Consider the following 10,029-nt stretch of genomic DNA (forward strand, 5'->3'; position numbering starts at 1 on the left):
GCCTTTCCGGCCGCTGTGCCCTCGTGCCCTTGAAGTCCCTCCGCAGGGCCAGGCGTTCCCTCATTCCGGCCTGTGCTGCCTGTCCACAGCACCCACCCCCTCTCCAGTAGGAGGTCCATTTTTGTTCCTGGATCCCAGGAGACAGTTCCCGTGGTGACCTTCTTTCTTACCTTTTTGTTCGGGAAGCACTTATGGAGTCCTCTTCATGGGCAGAAGTTTTTCCTCACTTATCAAACCATCCTAAAAACAGATTGAGTTTCTTTGAAGTTAATTCAAACTTTAATTGAACCAGCTATTGCAAGAAACATCAAGAGACTTTTTTGAGCTGGGGTTGTAGCTCAGTGGTAGAGCACTTGCCTAGCCACACCCAGCTCTTCTAAACCCCTTTAAGTTGGCTAAGGCGATGCTCTGGGAAGGGAGGCACAGCATTTTGAAAGCTTTGATTTTTGGCTGTAGCTCAGTGGTAGCCACTTGCTTTGCATGCTTGAGATTCACACTGGCTCTTCTCTCAGGCAGGTCAACGTCGGGCATCGCTCCAGCTTCAATTTAATCCAATACTCAGAGGGTTATATTGTGTCATATTTAGAAACAGCAAATATTTTAAAATGCTAAGTAGTACAAATGATTTTTTTTTTTTCTTTTGGGGCTTTTCTACCTCTGGGCTATACTCCCAGATCTATTTTATATTTTATTTTGAAACAGGGTCTAAGTTGCTGAGAGCCTCACTAAGTAGCTGAGGCTGGTTCTGAACCTGTCTCAGCCTCCCAAGGCAGGGATTGCAAGCGTGTGCCCCCACGCCCAGCTAAATGACTTTTTTTTTTTTTTTTTCCTGTTCTGGCGATGGAACTCAGGGGCATTTTACCTCCGGGCAACACCTCCAGCCCTATTTTTTTTTTTTTTTTTTTTTTTGCCAGGCAGGACCACAGGTTTATTGGGGGCTCCACGCACACATGCTTACAGCATCACACGACAATGACATGGTTACTCAGGACACGCGAGGTGGCCTCTGCCCATGCTGGGCTCAGAGGCAGTAGGGTCCAGTCTCCTCCCTGGTGGCCCAGGCCCAGCTGGGTCCCTTCCTCCAGGGCAACTGAGGGAGGGGGTGCTGGGGGCGCCGTGGCCTGGCAGGGGGCAAGCAGGTGAGTCCGAGGGCTGCAGGACGGGCTGGCCGCCTCACTCCAGAGACTGCAGCATCAGCAGCTGCTTCAGTACCTAGGTCTGGCTGGTCTCGCGAATTTCGCCGACCAGGAACATCTCATCCACGACCGTGTAAACCTCGTAGAAGTTGAACGCCAGGTCCAGTTCACAGACATTGTGGAAATACTCATTTAAGACCTCCACAAAGTGGCGCACGCTTATAATCCCCGCGCTTGGGAAGCTGAGACAGGAGGATCGCACGGGTTTGAAGCCAGCCTCAGCTACTTAGGCTCTCAGCAACTTAGTGAGACCCTGTTTCCAAATAAAATATATATATTTAAAAAAAGGTCTGGGAGTATAGCCTGGAGGTAGAAAGCCTCTGGGTTCCACCCCCAGTACCACCAAAAATAAGACCTCCACGAAGTTGTGGATGGCCTCCAGACAGGCCAGGTTGTTGTCATTTACGTCCACACAGATGCAGAAATACAGGCTGGCGTAGCGTCGGTAGATGATCTTAAAGTTCCGGCACTCCACAAAGTTGGTGTTTTGGCATCTCGGACAATGACCATGGCGTACACTTCCTCGATCAACTTCTGCTTCTCGTTGTCATCAAACTGCATGTACCACTTGGCCAGGCGTGTCTTGCCTGCCCGGTTCTGGTTGAGGATGAAGCGGATCATGGCGACCCCTGTCTGGCCCACTGTGGCCTGTCCCAGCGACGGGGTGGCTTGGGCTCTGGATAGTGAGGGTCCAGCCCTATTTTTTATTCTTTATTTTGAAATAGGGTCTCACCAAGTAGCTGAGGCTGTGATTCTCCTGTTTCAGCCTCCCAGTGCTGGGATTACAAGTGTGCATCACTGTATCCAGCTGTAAGAATGACTTAACTTGGCTTTTTTTATCATTTCTGATTAGTTAGAAGTTTCCACCAATGTATTTTTGTTCCCTTTTGGTCTCTCCGCTTGTAACAAGGGCAGAAAGGGAAAGGCACTTTATACAGAGGACCTTCTGGAATGTTCTATTTCCTAATGGGTTTTATTGGAAATTTTCTGTTTTGCTCCCTGTTTTATCTTCTATCATTGTTATATGTTTATTTATTAGTGTCTAGGCCATATATATATATTATTAGTGACTCTTTTTTGTCATATATTGTGTAAAATTTTCTTTTTGTAGATTACCTTGAGGAGCTGGGCATAGTGGTCCGCGCTTCCAGTACTTGGGAGGTTGAGACAGGAGGATCGTAGGTTCACGGCCAAGCTCAGCTACTTAGTGCATCACTCTGCAATTTAGTAAGACCTTGTTTCAAAATAAAGAATAAAAAGCCAGGCGTGGTGGCGTACACTTGTAATCCCAGTACTTGAAAGGCTGAGATAGGAAGATTCAGGTTCTCAGCCAGCCTCAGCTACTTAGGCCCTCTGCAACTTAGTGAGACCCTGTTTCAAAATGAATAATAAAACACTGGTCTGGGGGTGTAGCTCAGAAGTGGAATGCCTCTGGGTTCCATCCTCAGAACCACAAAAAAACCCAAATAAAATAAAAAAAAATTAAAAAATAGGACTGGGGCCGGGCGTGGTGTCTCACGCTTGTAATCCCCGCACTTGGGAGGCGAAGACAGGAGGATCACGCAGGTTCAAAGCCAGCCACACTGGCTTAAGAGACCCTGTTTCCAAATAAAAATTAAAAAAAAAAAATAGGTTGGGAGTGTAGCCCGGAGGTAGAAGGGCTTCCAGAAACCCCAGTACCACCAAAAAAAATAAATAAATAAAAAAAAAATAGGACTGGGGTTATAGCTTGGTGGTAGAATGCCTTGGTTCAACCACCAGCACCAAAAAAAAAAAAAAAAAAAAAAAAAAAACCTTGAAGAAGATTTAAGCACTTGTGACTATCTCCATGATCCATCTCTGCTTATCCAGGCATGGTGTCAGACACCTGTAATCCCAGCACTTGGGAGGCTGAGACAAGGAGGATTACGGATAGAAGGTTAGCCTCAGCAACTTAAAGAGATACTCTTAGCAATTCAGGGAGACCCAGTTTCAAATAAAAATCAAAACGGATAGGGTGGCTAGGGGTGTAGCTCGGAGGTAGAATGCCCCTGCGTTCAAGCTCTAGTACAAAGAAATAGAGAAAAGAAATATGTAGCATCAAAATGACTAGGAAGTTTGAGAAGTGAATCCTTAGAGAGGATAATAATTATTAACCATGGTGTGCATGCAGTCAAGGTGTATGCATTACTTGAGAGATCAATGCAGGAATCCCTAAGGACCCTGAAGCACTGCACTGGCCTTTAGACGTTCTATAAATGGTGGGGGCAATAAAAATTCTCCACCCATTTACCTAAACTATAGCTGTAGGAGAGAAAGTTTCTTGTGCACCACAAACTGGGATATATACATTTTTTGCAGGGTTGTTGTGTACAAGTCACAGCAATCAGGGCAAAGGAGGCCTGTCCCTGAAAGAACCTCCTGGTTCTCATTTCCAGGAACAGCAATAGAGAGCAGAACAGTTAATCTTACTATCAGGAGGGAAGGAAGCCAAAGGGAGCCTCAAGTCCTGAGTACCAGGACATTCAGTGCCTTAAAGTAGGTGCTTGCACTTCATGGGCCATTAGAGAAAATCTATACACAGCTTGAAAACAACTTGTAGTAGAACCTTATCCAGGAGAAGCAACGGCCTGTGGGCTTTTTTGCTCATTCTCCTGGTTTTTGTTTTCCACAGTTGCTTCTGGGATTCAATTTTCTTTTTCCTAGTCGTCCCTCACCCCCTGAATGACTTAATTCTCCTCTAGGTCTAACCATTCTGCATAGTTGATATGTCGAAACACACTTCCTTCCCTGCCCTGCCCCTGCCTGTCTCCTGGGTGGCTTCCTCCACCCTCACCGGGTTCTACCCATCCACTTGCCCTTCCCTCTCCCACTGCCCCTGCATTAAGGACTTTATCATCCACCCACTGTTAACCCTAAAGGCCCTGGATATGTTCCCTCCTAGATATGTTAAGCCCTAGGTATGTTTTCTCTGCTGTGTTTCCTCCCCCCAAACACAAACAGGCATCATGACTGACCATTCTGCTTGGAGTCCTTGGCCTTTGAAGGAACTTTTAACCTTATCTCAGGCTTTGGTCTCTTGGGTTTCCTCCATATAGACATCAACTATTCTTTTTTTTTTTTTTTTTTTTTTTTTTGGTACTGGGGATGGAACCCAGGGACATCCTACCTTTGAGCTACACTCCCAGCCCAATTTCTTATTTTTTATTTGAAACAGGGTCTCACTGAATTGCAATGGGCCTCACTAAGTGGTAACTGAGGCTGTCCATGAGTCACGATCCTCCTGTCTCAGCCTCCCACGTGCTGGGATTACAAGCGTGGGCCACCACGCCCGGCTCTTCAATTATTCTTGTAGAATATTTTTTGTTTTGTTCTTTTGCTTTTTGGTGGTACTGGAGATTGAACCAAGGAGCATCCTACATCCGAGTTACACCCTCAACACTTTTTATTATTTTATTTTGAACTGGGGTCTCACTTGGTTTATTGCTAATTGATGAGGCTGTCCTTGAGTTTGTGATCCTCCCATCTCAGCCTCTCAAATACTGGTTGCAGGCATGCATCACCATGCCTGGCCGAACAAAATACTGATCTTACCTCTTCCATGCTTAATAGCACCCAATAGTTTATTGTCTGGATAAAGTTAATATTCCTAAGCAATGTGTAAAATTCCTCCATGTCACTTCACACCAAGTCAAATTTACCTTTCTGCCCACCTATTCCCTAATTTTCTGGGTTTTTTTCCCCCCCATGTGACAACCAGGTCTTCTAACACCCCTTACTGATTTATTTATTATTTTTTATTTAAAAATATTTTTTATTGATGCATTGTAGTCATTCATCTTAATGGGATAAAAGATGGCGGAGACAGAGATGCACACATCACCCAATCCTTTATTGATTTCCTAGTGTGCTTTCTAAAGACAGTATTGCTTAGGGGGATGTTGTCAGCTGTACATATAATAGCAGGACCCTGTATTTCGCTTGCTCTGCTTGCTAATAATGGGAGCCCTCAAATCATGCAGTGGCTCCTGTTTCATTCTGCAGAAAATTGTTCAGGTTCCAAATATTATTAAATTGAAAAGATAGTAATCAAGAGTCATATATACTTTTGGAAATATTTTTATTCTACATTTTTTTGTGTGTGCTGCTAGGAATATTCTACCTCTGAGCTACATCCCTAGCCCTATTTTTTTTGTTTTTATTCTTTACTTTGAAGCAGGGTCTCAATAAGTTGTGGAGGGCCTCACTAAGTAGTTGAGGCTGGCTGCGAAGCCGTCATCCTCCTATCTCAGCCTCTCAAGTACTGCGATTACAAGTGTGCACCACTATGCCTGACCTGTATTCTACATTTTAAAAGTTTTAAATTTAATTTTTTTTTTGGTGAAATTCTGCACTCCCTCCATGGGGCAAGTCATTTTGTCATCCTTTATCCCTTTCTCCACTATTTTTAATTTTCACTTTATTATTTATTTCCTTCATTTCTTCTTTTGTTCTCAAAATATTTTGTCATTTAGGTCATGCTTTGTTGTCTGTGTTGTGGATTTATTTTATTAATTTTATATTTATTTATTTATTTATTTATTTTGTGGGTCTGGGGGATGGAACCCAGAGGCATTTGACCCCCGAGCTACACCCCCTGCCCTATTTTTTATTCTTTATTTTGAAACAGGGTCTCACTGAGTTGCAGAGGGCCTCGCTAAGTAGCTGAGGCTGTCCGTGAACCGCGATCCTCCGGTCTCAGCCTCCCGAATGCTGGGATTACAAACATGTGCCACCACACCCGGCTTATCTTAATTTAAAGAATATAAACCATACCAAAGCCTTTTGTTTTATCATAGAAGGTCTGAATCTGAAGGTCACCATAGTATGCAGTATATAGTAATGTACAATCTGGCTGGTATTTTGGCCATGAATAATGTTTTTCCATGGTAAAGAAAAAAAATTTTTTTCTGTATTTTCTACCAAAGAACTCCACACATTTTAATGAATTTTCTGTTTCAAAGTTTTTAAGTCAGTTGTGATGGTGGCTGTTGAGTTTTTTTTCTGCCAGAGAAGAGGCATCTTTATAATTTAAAGCCAGACCTTAAGTGAGAACTTTCTCTACTTACCCCTCCCCAAAAAGGTAAAAAATTAACACCTAATTCTGTTTCATTTCTTCAGATCCAACACCAGCTAAAGAAGGGAGTTTTTCTCTACCTTTTTGTTTCCAGTAAAATAACAGCAGGCTCCTTACCAGCAGTACATAGATAGGGTAGAGAGTTAAATGAATATTGTGGGTAGGAATTAAAGTAATTGTTGAGAATTACTGCTCTGACCAGATTCAAGAATATCCCATGTCCAACTCCAGCTTCTGGGAGCCATTCTTCTGGCCCCCCAACTTCCAAGTTAAGGATTGAGAAGTCAAGGGAAAAGCATGACATGAATATGCAGTGTCTGTAAGTTGTTTTTTAGTTTAGTGGTTGATTACTACCAGAATTCAATTCTTTTGTTAGATTAAAGAAGAATAGCTGGGCGTGGTGGCGCACGCTTGTAATCCCCGCGCTTGGGAGGCGGAGACAGGAGGATCGGGCAGGTTTGAAGCCAGATATGCTGGCTTAAGAGAACCTGTTTCCAAATAAAAATATAAAATAGGTCTGGGTGTGTAGCTTGGAGGTAGAAGGGCTTCCAGGAACCCCAGTACCAGCACCAAAAAAAAAAAAAAAAAAAAAAAAAGAAGAACAATCAGCCAACAAATTATTGACACAGAGGAAGAACTATATTGTGACCATACAATGTAAATTTTTTTGTGTGTATGGTACTGGGGATGGAACCCAGGGGCTTTTCTACCTCTGGGCTATACTCCCAAGGCTTATTTTATACTTTATTTGGAAACAGGGTCTCACTAAGTTGCTGAGAGCCTCACTAAGTAGCTGAGGCTGGCTTTGAACCTGTGTGATCCACCTGTCTCAGCCTCCCAAGTGCTGGGATTACAATTGTGCACCACCACGCCCAGCTCATACAATGTAAAATTTAACGTATCTGAGGAACGCATTGGAAAAACAAGAGTTTAAAGACTGGAATAGATATTTATTTGACAAATTATCACAATTTACTAAATAAAAAAGAAGTCAAAGTACTAAGAGCAAGAAATATAGGACATCAACAATAGAAATCTAAGCTGGGGCCGGGCGTGGTGGCACACGCTTGTAATCCCTACACTTGGGAGGCTGAGACAGGAGGATCGCGCAGGTTCAAAGCCAGCCTCAGCTACTTAGTGAGGCTCTCAGCAACTTAGTGAGACCCTGTTTCCAAATAAAATATAAAATAGGTCTGGGAGTATAGCCTGGAGGTAGAAAGCCTCTGGGTTCCACTCCCAGTACCACCAAAAAAAAAAAAAAAAAAAAAAAAAAAAAAAAAGAAATCTAAACTGGGCGTGTTGGCACACACTTATAATCCCAGCATTTGGGAGGTTGAGTGAGATCATGGTTGGCAAACAGCTTCGGCTACTTAAGTGAGGCCCTCAGCAACTCAGTGAGATCCTGTTACAAAATAAAGAATAAAAAGTAGGGCTGGAGGTGTAGCTCAGAGGTAGAATGCCCCTGGGTTCTATCCCCAGTACCGCAAAAAAAAAAAAAAAAGGGGGGGGGGAACAATAGAAATCTAGTACCTACATGCATGCACACATACACATATACACAAGAAACAAAGACTGGAATTGACCTTTATCTTTTTTTCTTCCTCAAGTGATGGCTCTGTTAATATGTAATAAAAGCATCTCGTATAAAATTTATCGGTACTCCTTGTCTATTGTTTATTGATGCCTGTTGAGAACAAATATGGGTTCTACTGATCACAGCAGGCTGTCGCTGGAGTAAAATTTATCAAGATGGGTGATGGTTTGGAGCCCTGACATGAATCGATGAGTGGCAGAGGCACTTAGGAATTTGATGTCTGTTGATATGCAACTGAGGGTGGTGGCTGAAGTCTCTGACTTCTGTATAACACTGGGGCTGCAACTACCAGCTATGTTATCTTGGACACACATCTGCAAAGTGAAGATAATCACATTAACAGCCTCATGATTAAATGTGTTAATACATTCAAGGCACTTGGGACAGTGCCTGGCACAATGCTGTACGAATGTCACTTACTGTTTTCACTCTAACAGGCCCTGGTTTGTTGCTTGTTTGCAAGCTAAGCACAATAATATCAACTCTCATAGATACAGGGGAGATTTGTCAGAAGTATACCAGGAAAGGTTTATTAAGTATAGCCAAGGGGGTTCAGGAATTTAATACTGCACTTATTGTCTTTAGGGCTCAGTTTCAGTTAACTGAGATAGTATTTTCAAGTTATAAGAAGATATTTACTCTGGCATTGTTAACATATAAAGTAGCAAAAACAGTAGTTGATGGTCTTTGTGTATGTTAGCTTCCTTTAGATTTTTAGAAGATACATTTGGCTTTTTATGTAAATATATAGTGTCTTAACCCTGTTGTGACAAATTAAGCAAAGAGATTGTAGAGAGAAAGAATTGATAGAAGATTTTATTTATTTATTTATTATTTATTTATTTATTTTGGTGGTACTTGGGGTGGAATCCAGGGCTTTCTACTTCCAGGCTGTACTCCCAGACTTATTTTATACTTTATTTGGAAACAGGGTCTCACTAAGTAGCTGAGGCTGGCTTCGAACCTGTGCGATCCTGCTGTCTCAGCCTTCCAAGGGCGGGGATTACAAGCATGCACCACCATGCCCGGCTGATAGAAGATTTTAATACATGAAAAACCTCAAAATATAAACCTCCACAGTACTATTAATAGGCATATCATCAATCACATTTTCTGAGAAAAACAAGTGTGTGACATCTTAAATTTCTCCACCGGGTAATTTAAAGCTCAGTTATAATGTGAACACCAGCTGCACATATCATGTTCCTTGAATTCAGCATCAATTAAAATTGTAAATGAAACTAGTCATATGTTCCCTTTCAAAGCTGTTACTATTCAAAGCAACTGTCTAAATCAACAAAATAGTATGAATATTTATCATCATAAATATTTTGTGTAACTGTTTTGTTAAGCCCACTTAAAAGTTTGAGTTTTATTCTGATGGACTATGATAGCTAATACATATCCAGAGATTTCTATATCATCCAGGTGCTGTTCTAGACATAAGTTTTTATTCTAATGAGAAAACTGTATAAAACAGTTTTTACATAATACAATCTCAACAAGAAAGGGGGGAGTGCTCTAGTATATAGAGCAGATTCACTCTATCATCTTTTGGGGGGGGGTAGTAAGGATTGAATCCAGGGGCATTCTATTCCCCAACCATCTTTCTCTCTCTCTCTTTCTTTCTTTCTTTCTTTTTCTTTCTTTCCTCTTTCTTTCAAGTACTAGGGATGGAATCCAGGGGCATTCTACCTCTGAGTTACACCCCTAGCCCTAGTTTTTTATTCTTTTATTTTTATTTTTATTTATTTATATTTTGGTACTAGGGATGGAACCCAGGGGCTTTTCTACCTCCGGGCTATACTCTCAGACCTATTTTATACTTTATTTGGAAACAGTGTCTCACTAAGTTGCTGAGAACCTCACTAAGTAGCTGAGGCTGGCTTCGAACCTGTGCGATCCTCCTGTCTCAGCCTCCCAAGCACTGGGATTACAAGTGTGCGCCACCACCCCCGGCTTATTCCTTTATTTTTGAAACAGGGAATCACTGAGTTGCAAAGGGCCTCACTATGTAGGTGAGGCTGTCCGCAAACAGTGATCCTCCTATCTCAGCATCCCAAATCTAACCCTTTATTCCTTATTTTGAAACATTCTCACTACACTGCTGAGGGCCTTACTGTTGCTGAGGCTGGCTAGAATCT

General features: G+C 42.3%; 1 pseudogene across 1 annotated transcript; it reads right to left on the reverse strand.

The window, feature by feature from the left end:
- Positions 1–1,173: 1,173 nt before the first annotated feature.
- LOC308266168 (AP-2 complex subunit sigma-like) lies at positions 1,174–1,817 on the reverse strand (annotated as a pseudogene). Its single transcript has 2 exons — positions 1,552–1,817; positions 1,174–1,335 (listed from the first exon to the last, which is right to left on the reverse strand). The product of its transcript is annotated as an AP-2 complex subunit sigma-like (transcript).
- Between the last annotated feature and the right edge of the window lie 8,212 nt (positions 1,818–10,029).

Source organism: Muscardinus avellanarius (assembly GCF_963383645.1).
Source record: "Muscardinus avellanarius genome assembly, chromosome: 8".
NCBI lineage: Eukaryota > Metazoa > Chordata > Mammalia > Rodentia > Gliridae > Muscardinus > Muscardinus avellanarius.